This window comes from Urocitellus parryii, chromosome 2 (assembly GCF_045843805.1).
Source record: "Urocitellus parryii isolate mUroPar1 chromosome 2, mUroPar1.hap1, whole genome shotgun sequence".
Taxonomy (NCBI): domain Eukaryota; kingdom Metazoa; phylum Chordata; class Mammalia; order Rodentia; family Sciuridae; genus Urocitellus; species Urocitellus parryii.
Window position 1 is genome coordinate 156561329 of NC_135532.1, and position 21977 is coordinate 156583305.

The 21977-nt window shown below is 33.7% G+C and overlaps 1 protein-coding gene across 2 annotated transcripts in view; it reads left to right on the forward strand.

The window, feature by feature from the left end:
* Bbx (BBX high mobility group box domain containing) overlaps nt 1-21977 on the forward strand; it is a 259928-nt gene that overhangs the window by 107788 nt on the left and 130163 nt on the right. For both annotated transcript variants that reach the window (XM_077795333.1, XM_077795334.1), the window contains exons 3-4: nt 2-75; nt 14855-14971. The gene's annotated coding sequence lies outside the window, so the exon portion shown is untranslated. The remainder of the gene's footprint in view (nt 1; nt 76-14854; nt 14972-21977) is intronic.

Here is a 21977-nt window from a genome sequence, read left to right on the forward strand (position 1 = left end):
GAATCCTGCTACATCACAGACGCTGGAAGTTCTGATGTTCCATTGTAATCACAATGGAAAGTCCTGACTTGACTGGTAAGAGCTGCACTGAAGGTGCATCTTACTTGCTTGCCTGGAAACAGTGAGGTGGTCAAGAACTATGTGCTATTAGAGCTGGTTTCAGCCTTACCCCATCTGATGGATTCACTTTCCGTACTAATCAAGAAGTGTGACAGTTGTGTATTTTTTCTCGTCATTTTTATTATTATTTTTACAGTGACATTTTAATCTTCATCATCAAGTAAGTTCGATCTTTTCAAATTATGAAACTAAAAAAAATTCAGAATCTCTTCATTTATTTCTTTACAACAATGTGTTATTAGTGGAAGTTAATTAAAAGTCCTGAGATACACAACTAAAATCATATATATGATAGATATATATAAGTATACATATATAATTTTATTTATATATATTTATATATATATATATGTAATTTGTCAGTTTCTTAAAAAATAGTGCCTTGTATCATCGTTGTTTTAATCAAAAAGTGAATCAGTATCAAAAGAGTTGGGAATTTTTCTTATCTATTAAAAATAATAAAGATGCATATAATTGCATCACGAAACATCTTAAAATATGAAAACTAATAAAGTTCAAATTTATATATATATATATTTTATATATATGTGACAAGTTATATCAAACTCTAAAACTCATCCTTTTATTTATAAGTTACTTTTAAAGCTGTTGCTCTAGGAAAAAATTTTTGTCTGTTTTAAAATATGATATGAATATTTTAGTTTTAGTAATGGTTAATTATACAGATTTTTCCCAGTCTAGGAATCAAATGTTCGATTGCTTTACTCATACATGTGTACTGTATTATGAACTGATGATTTATAAGACTAAAGAGCTTCGTGTAAATTAAAATGAACAAATGTAGTAAATATTGTTCAGTTGCAGTTTTCAGGAAAGAATCTTTACTTTTTAACTTTACAATTGAAAATTAATCTGGAATATTTTCTGTTTTAAGGATTTTTATTATTTTTCATTTTTATTAGCTTATTAAATTTAATATTTACATCTACTTTCCTTCAGTATATGACTGAATGTTGCTTTTATGCCATGAGCATAAATAGAAGGCCTCTGAGTCATTTTTTTTCTGAATATCATTGTTTAGGATTGGACACACAGTAAAAATGTATGCAAGTTAGGTTAAACATGTATTTAATATAGGAAAACACCAACAGAATCTCTCTCTTTTCTCTCTCTTTTTCTTTTTTGGGGTGTGTGTGTGTGTGTTTTGGTAAGTATTGAAACACCAAGAAAATCTCAATGCCAATAAGAAAACTGGTGTTACTATTTTTCCTCTTTAATGTGCTATCCTTTAGGAATACTTGCTAGAAAAAATATTCTGAATTTAAGAATGCCAGTCAGAATATAATTAATTATGAAATCAGCAGAATTGACACGGAATATCCAAAAATTGATACTGAAATATCATATGTTCTCAGTTGCTAATCCAAAAGAAAATTATGTATAGGGAGGTTTAAGGAAAATTGAAATTGTCAACAGTATTCTGTATTTGTTAAATATGAATACACATATAAAAAGTAAGGCAGAATACATAATCTGACCTCTCCAGAAAACTAAGTTAGTAGTATGATGATCTTGACTATCAAGCTGTTTCATCAGTGATTTCTGAACGTAAATCTGATTATCACAATGAAACAGTGTTATTGACTTAAGGGGAGAAATTAATTGACAGAAATTCAAATTGTTGATAGAATTTAAGAAGAAAGTTTAATTGAAGATGGTGAAGACTACTTCTAGTATGTATATACTTGCACTCATAACTTAGATACTGTGTTAATTAAGAAAAAGATGTCATACCAAAACGAGTAATGTAGAAACTAGAAGGTGTTACTTGGCAAAAAAATGCCAGGGTTCAGTAGATCTGGGAAACAGATCTACTTTTGCTTAAGCAAAGTTAAATTTATTATTAATTTTAAATAAATCTTAGTGTGATATATAGTAGTAAAAGTTTCTTATTTTTGTTCATATCTCTCATGAGTCTACTGCTTGTATGTTCTGCGTCTTCTTCATTCCTGGAGCAAAGCTGAAGGAGCAATGTTTTGGTGATGCATAGGTCTTGTGGTAGAAGAAATAAAAGTGACAGTGGAGCTATGGCTCTTAAAACAGCTGCTTGGAAATGACACATGTCACTACTTCTCATATTTCATTGTCCAAAGCAGGTCACTTGTCCAAGCCTGTGTTTTAGGGTGTCAGTGATCTTGTAGGAAGGGAGAGGTAGGGAAAGGCAAATAGGGAGGGTCAATACTTGTTTTAACTATAATAACTGAAAATAGCATCTACTACCTTTTTAGAGAGACAGAGTGCACTTGATATATGTTAAAGATTGTAAGAAGTTCTTGAGTAAATACATTTGTTTAAATCTAGAATTACCTGAGTATTCTTGTTATTGTTATGTGGGTTACCATTGATGACAAGAAGATGAGTTGATACAGTTTGAGTGTCTTAATGTTTTGGGAATGTTAGAACTTTTTTCATTATTTAGTAATAAATTCTAGTATATGTTTTAGGCTTTACATTATTGTTTAATGAGTAATTTTCAAAATAAAATGAGAACTAATGCATACTAGACCCATGGCAGTTTGGATACAGAATTAGAGAAGGGGAAATATGATAGTTATTATGCATAGGCAATGAATTATAATAGGTTACAGAATTTTGACAGATACTATCTAATTTGATATAAAAAGGCAATGAAGAAATGAATATTTTACTTTTTTCATTAGTAATATAATTTTACCCAATATAACGGTGGCCACATGCCTTTGTCTACTTAAGTTCAATTTCAAGAATCATTTTAGAGATAAAGAATGCAGACATTGTAGGGAGCTTAATTGTATCCTGGGAGTTTTCTAACATACTCTACCTAAGGTCATATTCACTATACAGTGGCTTTGCATTATTATCTCCCAAGTCTTAATAGAAAATTGCTAGACATATGGAATTCCTCGGTTGATATTTATTTGATTAATCCTAAAGGTATTAAAAGACACTATTACCAGACTTGTGTAGATTACATTTGTGTAGAATCCAGAAGGTTATTAATAATTGATAGTTTAAAGACAGTATAGTAAAACATGCATTTTGGATTCAGAGAAATTTTGGCACTTTTTAAAAAAATATTTATTTCTTAGTTGCAGTTGGGCACAATACCTTTTATTTTTATGTGGTGCTGAGGATCGAACCCAGGGCTTCACACGTGCTAGGCAAGCATTTTACCGCTGAGCCACAACCCCAACCCCAGCACTTTTTAATTGGAAGAATTCGGTTGATTATTTGGTCCTTCTGAAACTTTCTCTGTTTTCATATGGGGATCACAATCTTCACCTTGTAGAATGTGAGAATTAAGATGAGGCAGTTGTGTCAAATTTCGGATATAGTGCTTGGCACATAAATGGCCTCAGGAAATGGTAGTTTAAATTTTTTTTTTTTTTTTTACCACAAAGAAACTTTAAATGTTTGAGGAGTTAGAGATGCTGTCTCTGACTTGAAGATCACATAATGTATGCATGTTTTGGAACTCACATGTATCCCATGAATATGTACAATTTTTATGTGTCATTTTAAAAAAGAAAGGAAATGAATGTGATAAAAGTTCAAGAATGTTATACCTGATTCTGAGAGTATAAGGAGGCAATGTCAATAGAGAAGTTCTTTAAGGAGTCTAAATTAATTAAGCCTTCACTAGAGAACAGTAACAAAAAATCTTAACACAGAAAAGCTGATTCCTTTTGAAACCAAATAATATTTGTTCTACATGGTGAAGAAAATTTTAGCAGCACCACCTCCTATTTTTGTATCTTGTCTCAATATTATCCAAGTTTTGAGAATGTTTTGAACTTGATGTTGACCTCATTTATATTAAAGATAAGAGAACATATATCTATCTGTCCTTGGGACATCTAAATTCTCACTGGCAGAAGTGAATTATTAAATCACAGAGTGGCTCACATTCTTTAACGGGATCCACCCTTTCTCTCAGTGATAAAGAATATAGCCAGTACAGTTGTAGTACAGTTCTTACCCATTCAGAGCAATTATTCAAAATCTTATAATCTTTCTAAAATGACAGTTTAATTAATTTAAATAACACATGTATATAAACGTTAATGAGGGGTGTGTATGCGTTGAGTTTTTCTTCACATTGTTCCAGACTCCTTTTATGAATGGATCATCTGTGTTACTATCAGTTCCTGGTTCAGCTTGGTTATTAGTAGAGTAAAACTTCCTAAAAATGTAAGCTCCTCATCTTTATAGGTTGTGATAGCTAGCACAGGCTGCTATATCACCATCTGGGTAGTTTTATAAACAAACACTTAATTTCTCACGGTTCTGGAGGCTACAAGGCCACGAAATAAGGTGCCTGTAAATGTGGTCTCTGGTTTGGTTTTCTTCCTGGCTTCTACATAGCTGCCTTCCTGCTGTGTCCTCACATGGCCTTTCCTCAGTATGTTCACAAGAGTCATCAAGCTCTGATGTCTCTTCCTCTTCTCAAAATTAGTAAATTCTGTTAGATTAGAGTCCTACCCTGTGACCTCACTTAATCTTTAATCTCTTCATTGGTCCTCCCCATCTCATCACATTGAGGATAGGAGCTTTAATCTATGAATTTTTGGGGGTCCGGGGGCAGCACAATTTCACCCAAACAGGTATTTGTTTTTCCTCTACCAAAGAATGAAATGGAGATATTTTAAAAGTATGTTCTATAATACATAATATATAAACAAGAAATATGGTTTGCTATAGTCTTCTAAGATTCTAAAATTATCTTTGGTGCCTTTGAGGTGGGAGACATTTGAAATTACTGAATTCATATTTCTTCCACTTTGAAGTTGCTGTGCATGAAAATGAGATTCTTACAAGTGAAGGAATCAAGTCTAAGAACTTCAAAATCAGAAATGATTTGTATAATGGAGGAATTACATCATTGTAAAAATTGACTTCCATGTGTCTTCATTGCTTTTTATGAATAAATTGCATTTGAAAATTTGGTTGATGAATAAGAGAGTTACTTTTGGGGATTATATCTGTTTCTATTTACCATCTTAATCAAGGCAATTCACATGATCCAAGGCAGTATTCTTTTACTATGTGAAATAATTGAGAATACAAATAGGGAAATGACATATATTTAAGATTTTGGTAAACAGAAAACAAGGATTAAAAAAAATGTATTTGAAGTAATTCTAGCAGAAGGCAAGGAACCCTAAATCTGATATATCTGCCTTATTGCCCTACTTTCCTTTTTTTTTTCTTTTTTCCCTTCTTTCCTCTAATGTCAGTTCTTAAATTACATAATAGTTTGAATTTTTGAAGAATAGTAGATAAGCACAGTTCATTGAACTTTAGTACCTTTTTCTACTGTAAGATAGTATATTTTTAAGTTAATTAGTTGATGAGTACTTGGGATTAGTCGTAAGCAAATAGTGGGTGTTGACATAGGCTCAAGATTAACTTTATTTGCTTGATCTTTGGTTGATTGTGTTTTGTGTGCTCTGTGTTAACTGGATTAATTTCAATTTCTGATTATTTGATATCTGTCCAAAACAAAATGTATATAAAATCAAAAGGAAACAAACCTTTAAGACTTAAACCATTTGGGGGGTGGGTGGTAGACAGGGTTAGTGATTAAAACCAAGGCCTCAAGTATGTTAGGCAAGTGCACTACCACTGAGCTACATATGCTCAACCCTTAAACACTTCTGTGTACAAATAATTTTAAATTAATTTGTAAAATTTAACAGATCACCTCTGTTTTCTGATTACAGGATAAGCTATTGAGCAGTGATCTAATTTTGTAGATGTCTGTTTAATTGGTTAAGATAGTTTAACTCTTTTAGAACACTTTGATTTTAGTTTCCCTGAAAGTTATTTCTGAAATGATTAAAATTTTAAAACATACCTAATGAATTTTGGCAGTATATTTCTTCTCAACAATGGGATCAATCTACTAAATTGTGAAATTTACTAGTGAAGGACAGTATAAATATATTTAGGCATGACTTCTCTCCATATACTTACTGGTACTTTGAAAGGTGTTTGATAAATTTAAGTGTATTTGCATTGAATTCTATAGTCCCTCTTAACTCTATTACATTAAAGTGTGCTTTCCTAGGAAAATACATAGATGATATAGGAGTTGTGCTAACTTGCTTTCTGTCTCTGTAACCAGTACCTGAGATAATCAACTTACAGAGATTTATTTTCGTTGTAACCTTCTAAAAGTTCTGGTCCATGATTAAGATGAATCATTGCTCTCAGGCATCTAGTGGGGTACTGGATGGTGGTAGTGCCACATGATAGAGGAAAACTGCTTACCTCATGACTGGGAAGTGAAAGAAAGAAATAAGAGACCGTAATGAGGGCATACTCCCCATTGATCTAGAGACCTCTCTCCTTTTTAAGACCCCACCTACCCACCTATTAAGGCTCTACCACTTCCCACTAGTATATCTGGAGAACGAAGCCTTTAACCTGTAGGCTTTTGGGGGACATTTCTGATCCAAACTTTAAGGGGAATTGCTTTTAATGTTTCTAAGTATTTCCATGCATTATAATTTATGTACTGGTATACTGGTTATGCTGTATATTCACAAATCAGTGTATATACATAGAAGTGGTGTATAGTTGTAGTTATTTCATAGGACTGGTTCCAAATGCTAAGGGACTTAAATTTACACTAGAAAGTTTATTTTGTATATTCCCCAAACTTACAGTGTCTGGCACATGGAGGTTGCTCAGTAAGCATTAGGTGACTTAGTATTATAAGAATTTTTATTTCATTAATCCCACTTTCCATTGAACTTAGTGTTAATAAGCATCCCCTGGTTAATGCAGGAAATTATTTTTTCCCAGACTGAGTTTAAGAAGAAGAATGTTCTCTAAAATTAAAGGTCTTTTAGTTTGTGGTTACTCCCATAATCAATAAATTTTAGTGGGCCTGAGAACTTAAAATGAATAGCAAAACAGTTCTGGGTGCCTATTGGCTCATTTGTTGTATACACTTAATCACAGGTGTTTATTAAGACTTGTTAGCCTTCTAACAAGTGCTTCTCTAACTTGATAAGTGAACCTGTTAGTTGAGCGCATGGAAAGTTGTGAGATTTAAAATAGGCAAATTGGTTCACACTGGGCTTTAAGATATGTAGGATGGTACCTGGACTCAGTTAATATGTACCAAATAACTGACTGAAGTCCACTTTTTGGTAATTTATTCTGGGGGAATATTTTTATGCTTTCTCTGTATTTAAATTGATTTGTGAAGATATTCAGTAGGAATATTGTGTTTTACCTTTGCATCGATTTCTGAAACCTTAGTTTAGTTTAATTTTTAGTTGTTTTACCTCTGCTAGGACTGTAATGTTATTCTTATAAAACAGATGGCTTACATGATTATTTCACTGTTCCTTAACATTTACTGTAAGGACATTTGTTATCAAGTGTCTCCTCATGGCAGCGTATTTAATGTTAGGTGGTGTTTTAAGACACTGAACATTACCATAGGCACTTAAACTACACAGGTTTCTTGAGATCCAGCCGGATATAGAGCAGTTGGTTTCTTGAATAGAGCTTAGCTACCACTTATATGGTGAGCATTGTCCTAATAAATTGTGTTACATTAATTACTATGAAGAATTGCCAAATAAGAGAAAGTAAAACCTTCAAAATATGTGCAGATACATGCACATGAGGTGTATGTGCGGAGTAGTACATACATCTAGCACCGCTCAGATGGACATGCACCTGAAACTACCCATTTTCTCAATATAGTTTGTGAATACCAACTAGGTTTTCAGCATTGTTAGAGGAACCAAATAGGTGTATATATATAAAAGAATCGATAAAGAAGAGTTTTAAAATCAGCAGTCACTGTCATTCCCCATAAATAGCAACTTTCTATAGCAGTATTTTTTCAGGCTAGGAAGGATGGAAGCATACAGATGATCTTTCACGTCATTTGCTAAAGTAAGCATTTGAAGGATGAAATTTTCAGGTTTGATTGTTGTTTCTGTTAATGATGGTTGTAGAGAAAATAGATCTTTCTAATAAGAATATTATATCTTATAGATAGTAAAGATGCCCCAGTCCCACCTCTTTTTGTGAATTTTTACTTATCAAGATCAAATTTTTTGATTATTTTCATTGTAATAGAATATTTTATACATTGGAGTTTAGAGTTACCTCTGAAAAGATTTTAAGGTTTTAAATTTTTACTTCCTATTGCTTGTAAATGTTCTTATTTGCCTCTAGATTGTGAACTGCATAATGCTCACTGTTGCTTCCTAGAAATTGATAAGGAAGGCTTTCAGAAACTTAAAGTAATTTCTTAATGAAAGACAGATTTAAATGGATTACTTTTTTTTCCCTTTTAGGCTATAGGGTGATCATTTAGAATATTAAGCGATGTAGTCAGAAGAACCTAAGACTAAACCTAACTGAGCTGTTCAGTATTGAGTTCTGAGGAGGAGCAGGTGGGGCTTAAGTGCTTGTTTTAAGGTAATGCTTTAAGACCCTGAGTTTTATCCCCAGCATTGCCTGGGTCGGGTCGGGGGGGAAATACTGAGGAATTTCCAAAGTCCTACTTAGATATATCAAGGAAGACTATTACAGAATGAAATATAGAAAAAGTCTGGACAGGTGAAAAAGGCTCCTTTGATTTGTCTCCTTTGGAGACAGGTAAAGTTAAAATGAAAAACTGAAGAAAGGCAGATATAAGACAACTTTGACTGTCCTGGTTAGTTTATCTCATCCCTACCCTGAAAGGCAGATGAACCACTGAAAATCTTTGAGCAGATGATACAAATGGGTGGGAAAGTGGTAGGTATTGGAAAGATACAGTATACAGGGTTTTAGCATTATCCTAGGTAAGAAGAAATTTGTTGTTCTGATAGGGCGTTGACAGCTACAAATGGGACTACTATGAAGATTATGCTGTGGATGTATCTTAATCTACATTAGATGAAGGAATTCAACTCACAAAATCAAATAAGTTATTTTCTCATGTGCAGGGTTGTAATGAATGGATACTTAAAATTTAATAAGGATTTCTTCAGTGATTTTTCTTCAAGATTTTCTAAAATACTAATGCCTGTTGCTCTTTATTCTGTGTTTGTGTGTATTTCTTCATTGTGAATTTAGCTTTTACTGTTGTTTCTCAAATACGAATTGCAGGTGTCTGTCACCTAAGCCAATTTAAAAACTATTTATGTATGGAACTTGGCAAAAGACTGAACTTATTTTGGGTGTTGGTGTAGAGGGATAGCAAGAGGGAAGGACTCAGTGAAAGTTGTTGAAAAGCCAAAGGTATATCTTTTATTTAGTTGTGTTCAGAAGACTGTTGCTACACCTAGCAGACATAAAGAGATTATGGCAGAAGCTGATTTGCTAGGGGTGGGGTGGGGGTGAAGTTTGGGGTTGGCTGGAGTTGATATGCAGAGATCATATTCATGTGATTAGATTTTAAATTTGAGTTGAATTTGGCTTAAGATGGAGACCACTTGAGGGAAAGTTTAGACTTTGAAAATTGGTGAAAGCAGATAATACACCTAAGAATAGAACTTTTGACAACACTTGCCTATTTGTTAAGGAGTATTTGAAGGAAAGAAAAATAATCAGACCTGTGGTGGGAAAAGCCCACCTTTGGTGCTGTGGAAGATAGGGAAGAGTTTCACCATAAGTAAGGTTGAGAAAATCTGAATGCCAAAAACAGAGGCTTGGGTTAGCTATCCACAGGTAAATAAAGCTTTGGAAAAAGTAGTTTTCATAGAGTGGTCAAGGCAGATGCCCTGTTGTGAAATGTTTTCAAGATGCCCCTTCTCAGTGCCAAGTTCTTAAGTCTGCCTTTAGTTGGAACTGTATGTTGAGTTACTGTCTTCAGGGAGTAATATCATGATTTACAGATCCACTTCCTGGGAGTGCAGAACTAATTTTCTATAAATATAGTTTTACTATTTTTTTCTTGAAGTATGTTACCTTAGACTGTTTCAAATCACAGTTTACCCAGGTGCTGATATCATTTCCTCAAATGCACTGAAGTTACTTCTTTAAAATGTCATCAGCGAGCATGTTTCCTAAATTCCTCACCCACAGGACTTATATTTATTATAATTGGCATTCAGAGGAATGAATAATGAGTTCCCTGTAACTGCCAACTCTTCTTTTACACCAAGTTTAGTGATACTTTATGGAAAGCCTGCTTTTAAATGATGATCATTTAGAAAACTCTACGGAGTATTTGGGCTACCTGCATATGCAATTTCTAGACTAAGAACCAGATATGTAGCCAGTTTTGTTTCCATCTGCAGAAAGTGGTCTCAGGTATGCAGGACTCATCCTTAGGTAGAAATGATAAATAAAATGATGAAAACTGCCACTGTTTTTTGCATTTTATGTGCTAGTTTCTACATATGTCTGTGAGTGTATTTTTTTCCTCCTAATCTTCATAGTGACCTTAGGTGTAGGTACCCAATATTCCTATTATAAAATAGGAGATGGCTGAAGTTCAGAACATTACATAAAATGTCTGTTCTTCTTGACTAATTAAAATAATTTGGATTCAGATTCAGTTCTGACTTTCAAAGACTATATTTTTTACATGGCCCATGCAGTTTGATAATGTATTTTAAATTTGAGCTGAAACATTCACCTCAGGGTGAAAACTCAGTATCTGGTTACTTCTTTCCCTTTTCTGACAACTTGGGAAGAATAGATTACTGCCTTTCATTTCTTTCTTTTATATATATAATGAGTGTATGTATATATATATATATATATATATATATATATATATATATATATACACACACATACATATATATGCGTGTGTGTATATATATTATATGTGACATTATATATATGACTATATATATGTGTATATATATATATATATAAAATGCTCATCAACAAATGTATAAATTTGTTAAAGGACCTTTATTTTAATTTATTTATATTGTATATTTTATTTATTTATATATGGTGCTGAGAATCAAACCCAGTGCCCCACACATGCCACCCAAGTGCTCTTCCACTGAGCTTCAACTCCAGTCCTGCCTTTCATTTCTTTAAATCAGCATATTGCTGTATGCCATTGAGTAAGTCAGGCAGTCTTTATATTTGACACTGTTACATATATTTAATCTTTGCATGGACCTGATGAGAAGTAAGTGTATGCTCCCTTGACATTTTGTTAGGTTACTCATATGATCTGCCTAGATTTAGCCATTAAGGTTTTACCACATTTATTTTATGACATATCTATGATAATCCCTCTATGTCTTATCAGTTTAACTGAAGTTTTGATGCAGTTTAAAATGAGTTATAGGCACAACTATGCCGCCTCCTAAATTCTTCAGCATATGTATTTATCCCTTGGTGTGAAATTTACATTTAGTAAAGTGTACAATTCTTAAAGGCACGTCTTTTAATTTTAATAAATGCGTTATACCAGTATAACCCAGACACCTACCAAGGGATAAAACATTACTATTTGTAGGTGCCTTTTGTTATTCCCATTGTTTTAAGCTGAGGTAACCAAGACACAGAGAGGTTAAACAATCTGCCTAAGGTTATACTGCTAATAAGTGGCAGACCTGGAATTCAAACTCTTGGCAGTCTGGTTACAGGGTTTGTTCTCTTAACCACACATCATACTGCCTATAAATTATCTTCAGATATACCCTTTTATATCCATGTGTACAAATACATTGCTTATATTTAACATAAGTGTGTAGACAGAAGTGGTACACTGAGTAAATGAGAGTAGAAATATGCTGTTCTAGAAAATGCATCCATTCCTTACAAGAGAGGGATAGCAGGGAGGGACATTTTACTATGACAAAGAAGTTCCCTTCTGTCAAAGTACTAGAGTGATTCACAGTATAACAACTGTCTTAACTGGCATCCTTGATTCATGTTTCCATGCATGTTGGTAAAGCAATAACGGATTTCATAATGATGATATTGACCCTCAGTAAAATCCTGAAGTTCCTTTTGAACAATTAAGGGTAAATTACATTCAGTATAGTTTTGTATTTAACAATTTTTTTACTCTATTTCTATTAGTAGATAATTGTTTATCAATACGTGGTATTCACTATAACACTCATTTTGATAAGTTATAAAAATATAAAAATAATGGAATTGACCAATTTGGGATTTATAAAGCTATAAAATTTGTAGAGTTCTTAACAGAAACTAAATGGAATGTTTTGCCTTTCCAAAAAAGTGCATAAAAATGTAAGGATAGACCTGGTTGTGGTGAGACATGCATATCGTCCCAGTGACTAGCGAGGATCCCAAGTCTGAGGCCCACCTCAGCAGCTTAGTGAGGCCCTAAGCAACCATGACCCTCTAATAAAATAAAAAATAAAAGATCTGGGGATGTGGCTCAGTCAGTGGTAAAGTACCCTGGATTCATTCCCTCATACCAAAAAAAAAAAAGATTTTTGTTTTAATTTTTTTTTTTTTAGCTGTTGATGGACAGATTATATATATATATATTGTGCTGAGGATCCAACCCAGTGCTCACACTTGCCACGCAAGTGCTCTACCACTGAGCCACAGTCCTAGCCCCGGAGAGATTACATTTTAATTTTTTTTTTTTAATTTACAATACTTAGGTGGGCCATCCCAATAAAAAGGAACAGTTGTCCTTTATATCTTTCTTGCATTGTGTTCAAACCATAAATCATGTCTTAAAAGTTGACCAGGACTCCCTTTTCACTACTCAACAGATGAAAAAGCAGCCATCCTGTAGTTTTTAAAATAATCTTAACTATTGCCCAAAAGTGAAATAAAAACAAAAATGTAGTTAGCAAAGCCTAGCCTGTCACTAGAGGGCAGAGCAGTACTGTACTTTAGACCTTATTTGAAAATTTCTGGTTTAAAAATTGCTGAACATGATGGAAAATATATCGATGCACGATTGAACAGAAATTTCTTTGTATTCTTATTGTCTTATCTTGCTGTGAAATCCAATAACATGTTCTGCACTTGTATCAAAGGAGCTTTCCTGGCAATTACACTGATTGCTTCTAAAAGTACATGATTATTTAGAGGAGTATAAGTATCCCTCAAGAGAAAATACTAATGCTTAGAAGAGTGATGCATTAAATCATTCTACTTTATAGAGTACCTTGAAATGGGATTGCAGTGTAAACGTTAGGTGAGACATGAGAAATAACTTTGAGACCAGACAGACCTTTACTCTGGTAATTGACTTTTTTTAAAACTAATTTTTTAAAATTTATATATGACAGTGGAATGCATTACAATTCTTATTACACATATAGAGCACAATTTTTCATATCTCTGGTTGTATACAAAATATATGCACACCAATTCGTATCTTCATACATGTACTTTTTTTTTTTTTTTAAAGAGAGTGAGAGAGGAGAGATAGTGAGAGAGAGAGAGAGAATTTTTAATATTTATTTTTTAGTTCTCGGCGGACACAACATCTTTGTTGGTATGTGGTGTTGAGGATCTAACCCGGGCCGCACGCATGCCAGGTGAGCGCGCTACCACTTGAGCCACATCCCCAGCCCCATACATGTACTTTGGATAATAATGTCCATCACATTCCACCATCATTGACACTAAGAATTTATTGCAATGCAGAACATCTTTTCATTTTTTGGGTCAGCTAAAATGTGCCCAATTATTATAAGACTTTGGAATTATGAAATTGTAAAAGCAAATGAACTAACTGTAGCTTTCTTTTCAAAGGTTAAAGTTTTGCCTAGTGGGGCTGGGGTTGTGACTCAGTGGCAGAGCACTTGCCTAGCATGTGTGAGGCACTGGTTCAAACCTCAGTACCTCATATAAATAAATAAAAAACAAGGTACATCAACAACTAAAAAAAAAATATGTATTAAAAAAAATTTGCCTAGTGACTGTTCACTTCCTTTCTGTTCTAAATTTTCTGTCATTCTGATATATTTTTATTCTGATTTAGTTTATCTGATATATTTTAAAAATACTATTAGTGAGGGGCTGGGAATGTTAACCCAGTGATAGAGCACTTGGCTAGCATGCACAAGTCCCTGGATTCAATCCCCAGCACCACACAATAAGTAATTAAGTAAATTAATTAATTAAAATAGAGTAAAATATTCTTGGTGAGTAACCTGAATAGTGGAATTTCATTGTCCCATAAGATAGAAAAATTTCATCCTGAATAAAAGTTTGACTTTTATTTTATAAAAAATTCAGGTTTATATAATAACCATTTTTAATAGAGACACCATAGGATATCAGGAAACATTTTGGAATCTGAAGATTTGGGGCCCCCATTATCATTTATTTGCTTGTGACCTTGGGCAGGTCATATAACCTCCCTGACTTCCATTTCCTAAAAGGGGGGGTTGGGGGGTATTGGGGGTGTAAACCTTGTTTACAACTGGGTTGTTTTGAGGATTATATGTGTTAATACAGATAATGTTCAGAAGTGAAATCTGGTAAAGATTAATTTTAATAGACAAAAGTTCAAAAGAAACCTTAGCAATCACTTTGAAATGGTAAATTACATCATTTAGTAACATAAGGGTACCTATTACATGAGTAACTGATACCAAAATGTGGTTTCAAAATCAAAACCCGAGTTAAGATTGCCGACTACTTCTCTGTCTCTGAGTTCCTTTGGCTGCTTAATCTCTCTAATATTATAAGTCCTGACTCTGAGTTTCTCTCAGCTCTTCTGTCCTCTGGATGTTTCCATGTTACCTCTCTCTGTCTTTCTCCTGACTGTCTCTGGTCTCTCTCTGTGTTTTTCTTGTCCCAGGCACCCTCAGGAAGACCCCAAGCCTCTAGCAGTACCTGGTATCATCTCCAGCATGTTGTAGATGTGGAGGATTCATTGGGATATTGAGAAATACCAGAGGCGAATTGTTCCACTGTAGTAAGTCCATTAGCATTTATACAGTAACTGCTGTTCATAGAGCAAAGTTGGTGGTACCTGGAGGGAAGAATGAGTGAGGGCACAGTGCAGAATTAACAAACTTGTAAATTCTTTTCAGTTGTTCTTACAGGGCAAATACATATACAAATAAAAACAACAATGAAAAATCTAAAAGATGACAAATAATTATATAAATGAGTTGTATTGTATGTCTGCTGAAAGAGCCCAGGGTTAATGGAGTAGAGAAAGCCAGGTGGTGTTAATCAGGTTTCCTACATGAGTTTAAAATTAGGTTTTGAAGTATGGTTGAGAGATGAGGAGAGGGAGGGTGGAAATGAATAATTTCTTTTGGCAAGCCTGTTTGCTTGCCTGTGAGATTGGGGACTGTAGTGAAATGAGACTGCTAAGTTTTAGCCTGCCAATACCTAACTTTCCTTAAGTTTGCAGTCTTAGAGAAATTTAAGTTTTGAGAAGAAATACAGTGAGGTTGTCACTTTCCATAAATTTAATTGGTATCTGTTGCTAGTTTTAAAATTTAGAGAATGTAAGGGTAAATTATGATTGTGAAGCAGTAACAAAGTACTACAACATAAAATTAATACAAACTGATCATTTTAAATGCTAAAATGAATTAAAATCGTAAAGAGCAGTATAATAAGTCTGTTTCATTTTCATGTTGGAAATTTATTTCTTCAGTCATTTTAGCAGTCCTAGCTGGTAGATGCATCATGTTTTCAAAGCTGGGTTATCAGAGTTCCCAGTGGATTGGATCCCAGTACTACTAGCTGTGTAACATGGGGTGGGCAATCTACTTAACAACAGGAGTCTCAGTTTTCCTATGTAAACTAAGAATAAAAGAGCTGCGTGAACTAAAGAAGAGATGAGTACATACTAGGTACTTAGAAATATCTTTAAAATAGTTTGTTAAATGAAGGATTATTTCTGATAGTTGTTTAAACAAAGAAGTAATCCCATAGTATTTAGAAAATGCTAAATGAATGAAGAATATTAAATAAGGTACAAAGAATAACTTTGAGGAACTGAGTATCTACCACTAGTTTAGGGAATAGAACATTAATAGTATCTGTAGCTCCCTAAGTGCCAAGACCAGATTCCAACACCTCACTTTATCACATCATTACTCCTGAATGTTGAATTTTTAAATAAATTCCACATTTTTCTTTATAGTTTTCCACATATTTACTCTCTATGTTAAATTTTGCTTGTTTTAGAATTTTTTATAGATAATACTATCTTCTTTTGTAGTACCTATTTTCTTCTACTCAACATGTTTGTAAGAGTTTTCCCTGCTTATACTTGTAATTTATTTATGATTGTAGTATTGTATGAAAATTCCACACTATATTTCCCTTTAATGACTATTTAGACTGTTTGCATGTGTGTGGGTGTGTGTTTGTGTATGTGTGTATGTTACTAGAAATACAGTGGTAGAAAGAAAATTCTTTAGGAGTCCTATATATGTCCTCTCTATTATTTCTGTAGGATATACATTCAGAGCAGAATTGCTAAGTCAAAGGGTATGCTCAACTTAACACTCCACAAGATAATGCCAAATGCATTTCCATAGAACTTGTTAAAGTTTATACTCCCTTTTACAATGTAAGTGTTCCCTCTTTTTCCTGTATTTCTTGAAAATTGCTGTATTTCTATTTTATACATGTACCACATCTTTTTCTGTGAATATTATTGTACCCATGCAGAATTTAAAAATAGGAATGATTTTTAAGGTTGCCTATGGTACCATCTTAACAATAACCCTGATGAGCCTCGTTTAAAGATACTTTTATTCTTTGCAGCAGCTGCTCTTATTTCTCTCCATTTTTCAGTTGTCATTCTCACCTGTTTTCAAATCTAGCTAATAAAAGAGTTGGACATGTTTGCTACTTTTTTCCTTCAGAAACCATATCATGATTATATAATGTTCTCTTATGATAAATTAAAATTGTCAGCTGTTCCTGACTTCCAAAGACAGTTGGGGCAGAGTAATACGTACATCTTTTATAGATTTACTTTTTCCCCTTAAAATTTCAACTGAGATAGACAGGGAATGACCCACAGAGAACTGTTAACAAGCTGCAGTGATTTGATCCACCCATGTTTTGTTCTGCATTGCAAAAGTTCTAAAAACTTGAGTATATGACTCAAGCTGTGTTTGCTATTCTTGCCCCTTTTCTGTCCTTCACCCACTTTTTTTTTCTTAAGCCAACAATTCTTTTGGTATGAGATTATACTTGTATACTTCATTCTAATTTTATATCAAAAGTTCCTCCTAGCCTCATACTTGTTGGCCCATAATTTTAGTTGACTGATCTCACTATTTTGTTTATTGTCACTCTTCACTATGCTCATTTTCTAAGGTTTTACAGGGAGGATACTAGAATCTAGCCTCTTGCCTAGTATTTAAATATTTAATAAATGTTTGTTGAATGTAAACAGAGGTAAATGCAGCAAACACCGAAATGCCTTTCTTCTGTTCAGCGACAATAATTTCCCTAATGGCACTGGGCAAAAATCAGGACAATTGAAAATAGTTCTGCTAGTAAATGGCTTTGTTAATTCCATAAGTAAATCATTTCTTCTTAAGTTTCATTCTGCCTTTTTTTGTTTTTTTAAAGTGATAGTGGTAGACCTGTGATCTGTAAGATTTTTTTTTGACTCCCAACATTTTGTATTCTATCATCTAATTGGAATGAAAAAAAAAATTCTTACTATTTTTCTGGGTACCATAACCAGAGCTCGAATTTATTTACATCACTGGCTTTAGGCCCATGATTGTAGTCACAGTGACCTGCCTATTATTGTCTCTGATAACCCTAGCAAGCAGCCCACACATTAAACTTTTCTTCCTTTCTTTATTATTTAGAGTTGATTTGTTCTAGAGAAAGAATGCATTTATCTTTCTTTGAGAAAGTATAATGAGTGCCTTTGGCTTTCATCAGGTAACCCAGACATTGTTCAGTGCGAAAACTTGAGTTCTGCCCTCACCTTTCCTTCTGTTCCCCTATCCCTAAAGCTAAGATCAGGGCACCTTTTGGTGCTTTGCTATTTGCTGTACCTCTTAGCCCCATAGCTTTTCTCATACTCCAGTTGTAATCTTTGAGTTAGCATTGATTTTTTTTCTGTTCGGCCTTTCCTTGAAGTCAGTGGGTCAGTCCATCTGGTCTGTTCCTTTCTGGTTCCTCTACTAAGTTGAGTGAGGACCTGAATTTCTCTTTCCCACTTTCACTACCAAGCTGTCTTCCCTTTGTCTCTGCAGGGACTCCTTTCTAACCTAAGATGGATTAGCACTACAACCACTTCGGAGAAGTTTTTTGACTCCTCAGATTCTCACATGACTTATTTTCTAAATTTGTTGTACAGGCATTATTTTGTGAGCACCTCTGAACTCTGCATTGGAGGGAGAAGGTGCTAGAGATCAGATTACAAAGGACAGGGGCAGAGTTGCCTTTTAACTTTGCAGATTATAAACAGGGCCCCCATCACTCCTGAGGGTCCTGGCCAGAGAGCTGTGTATTTGATTATTAGCCAAGGTCAGGTAGGTTCTTTCTCACTTAAGGGACACAAAATAATCTAATCTCATCACAGTGTTATTGATCTGCTTTGTGAAAATTCTCTGGGTGTGGCAAATTTATGGCTAAAAAGAGAAAAAGGCAGGAGAAGACTTTCACAACTAAAAAAATAAAAAAGATGGAAAGCTCTTATTAGTGAAGGATTTGTTTTAATAACATTCACTTGATTCAAAATGAAATTTGGAATTTAAAAAATTTTAAATCATCTTTGATTAAAAAAAACAACATTAAAGTACTTCTACTAAAAGCTTAGTTGTTGACCTCCCCCTTCTAGCCTCCATACCCTGGAACATTGGGATCCACTGGGACTCCACAGCTATGAGGAAAAAGAAGCCAAACTGTCTGTGATTATTCAGCCCTCCTAACTGCTTACTTGACGAAATTCTAAGAAAACATTGTGCCAAGTGTTCAGCTCTCTAAAGAAGCAGTTAGTGCCATCCTATTTCAAGAAGAACAGATGATTTTTTGTTCTTCAGGAATGCAAGGAAAGAGAAACATCCTTTTATGCTTATAAGGGAAACATGGGAGAAATTTTGTGACATGGAAACTTCACTGATAGGAGAATGTTTAACCATTCTTATATTGTGTCTTTGATTAATGTAAAAGGCTTGACCTACTAAATGTTCACATTAATATTTTAAATTATCAGTAATAAAGGTTTCTTTTATAGTATTAATTCACTTAGTATTTTATTCATTTAGTCAGGATTAAAAATGCTTCACCAAACTTATAACACTCATTTAATATTCTTAGTGTCTTCTGAAAGAGAACCATATGTTCTCTGATTAAAGTCTTAGCAAATATTAAAAATAAACTATAGTGTTAATAAAACAAGTTGGACAATCCCTAAATGCAGTAGAAAAATTTATAAATGTGGGATATAAAACATGCTTTTTGAGGAAGCTAGAAAGCATTTGTTACAAGTTCTGTACTGAATGTGCTTAATTTGTAAAAGATTTTTAAAAATGCATAATTAGGAATACATTTTGAACTTTGCATTTAATTTTTATTCATATTTTACATGTGTTATACAGCTAAGTTTGTAATGAATGTAAAAGTAAGCTCAAAGTTGATCCTTGTATAATTATTCAAATAATTATACCAAAAGAGAGTAATCTGTATTATTTAATAAGCATTTTGTTACAAAAGTTCTACTTCATTCAAATTTAGGTGTTGCTGGAACAAACATTGATTTTTGTCTGAGAATTCATATTAGGGATAAGAAAGCAGTTAAAAGTTAAATTGGTCTGTACTTTTGAAGAAATAGAAGAGGCAAACTAGGTTTGTATTTATTCTGAATAATAAATTACGGAGTGGTTTGTATAAAAGCAATAGAAAAGAAAGTAGAGTGGACATACCTTGCTGTCGCTGTTTGTTTTGAGGAATTGGTACAGCAGTCGAGGAGGCTGACCAAGACATCAGAGTGTTATTAAAGATCACTACATAGGGTTTTCTTCTCTGTGTATGCCAAACTGTTTCCTGCCACAAAACTTATTCCAAATATATATGTTTCCTTTGTGTTTACCCAGAGGACTCTTTACCTCTTTGCCCTGTGCTAGCTGGCTGTGTCTCCTTTGAATGATGGCATCGTTGCCTTTAGGCTAACAATGTTTTTACTCTGTTTTGAGATTGGAGGGATGTTGACTGCAGTGTCCATCCATTTATAGTTATTTTCTGTTACTTAACCATTTTACTGCACTTGTAGGTAGATGTGTTATAATAAGGCATCTGGCAATGTTTGTAAGCATTCAGTTGCCCAGCAGACGGGGTTTGCATTCTTATCGCTCATAACCCACCACCTGCCAAGAACCACACTGGACCTAGGGAAGCTGGTGCTCTGGAACTCAAAGTCAAGAGAACTTCTAGATCTTAGTGCCAGGACAGGCAGGGTCTGATTTTCATTGAAAGGAGCCATCTTAGCCAGCTGTTGCTGGAGATTAAAGCTCATGGAGGCAACCTTTCTTCTGCAGTTATCTTGAGTTTAATCAAGGATTGATTTTAGTATTTTTCTTTTACTTTCAAAAATTTGAAATTGTGCAGGAGACCTTGGTTAAATCATCCAAGTTTAAATTATTTGCTTTTAAATGGCTTCCAGGATAATTTTTATCCAGATGTTCTGGATTTTATTCTTTATATTTACGGAAGTTGGTGAAATCACCAATGGGACTATTCTTTCTTCTTTCTTCCTTTATAGCTATGTGAGGAATTCAAAGATCACTAAAGGACACCCAAACCTTCTCCATCCCTCTCCTGCATTCACAGGTTATGTAGTTATGGAAAGAATGATCTGTGGATAAGTTTAACTCACAGAATTTATATCTGTGATCTTCAGTGGGATCTTCGTGTTTCAGACTCACTATATTTAAGAGGTTACTGATGATGATATGGATGTTCCTGGAGTAGTAGTAGGCTTTGCCACAGATTTAACATTATTTGATACAGTAATAGAAGAGGGTCATAAGGGCAGTCTATGACTTATGCTATTGGGAATTATATTTGAAAAAATATAGGTCTTCAGGTATAACAAAGGGAAAGGAAATTTGGAGCTAAATTTTGAGAGTATATGTGTGGGTGATGTGAGAAGGAACAAAAAGATGTAGAATATCAATTGAAGAAATTGAAATCTATGAATAGACTAAATGAACATTGAAGACTTTGAGTTAAGGGAATACAAGATTCAAGGAATAGTAATAAATAAACCTGATAGAGCTAAGTTTGGAATGGAGATTATCTAATTGATGATTGAAGTTGTTACAGTTGTCTTTGTGGGGTGAAGTTTTTTTTCAAGGATTTGAAAAAGCAAGCAAACCTCTTTTCAAGGTAAATATTATGGGCATCAGGAGTGAGGTACTCTAAAGGGCATTTTCTATATTTATTATATTTCCATTCTTAACATACTGTGAAGTAGGCACTTGTCTACGTTGACAGATCAATGACCAGAGACCCCCAAATTAGACAACTAGTAGTGGTCAGAATTCATAGTCAGGCCTATCTTATGGTTAAGTTTCTCCTCCTGCTGTGACTCATGAAGTATGGAAATGGAGAAAGATGGATTTTTTATTCCTTATTTGTCATCTGCTACTTTCTTGGGAATTGTTAAAGGAGTACAAATTAGGATTATAGTCATTTGTTTTTATATACATGCATGCACTGTATTAGTATATTTGAACTTGAGTTTGAGTCAGATTTTATGTATTACCTAATTAGATTTAACTATTAATCACAGCATTTGAGAGAATGCTTTCTAATTCAGAGAAAATGACAATTAACAATATTTGAGTTAATATATTTTGTACCAGTTTTAAACCATACAGTAAGATTTTATTTTTCATCTACTAGTAATTTTGTATGCAGTAGTGTACCCCTCTTATTACTCTTGGTATGTTTGAAGACCCCCAGCAGATGCTGAAACTAAG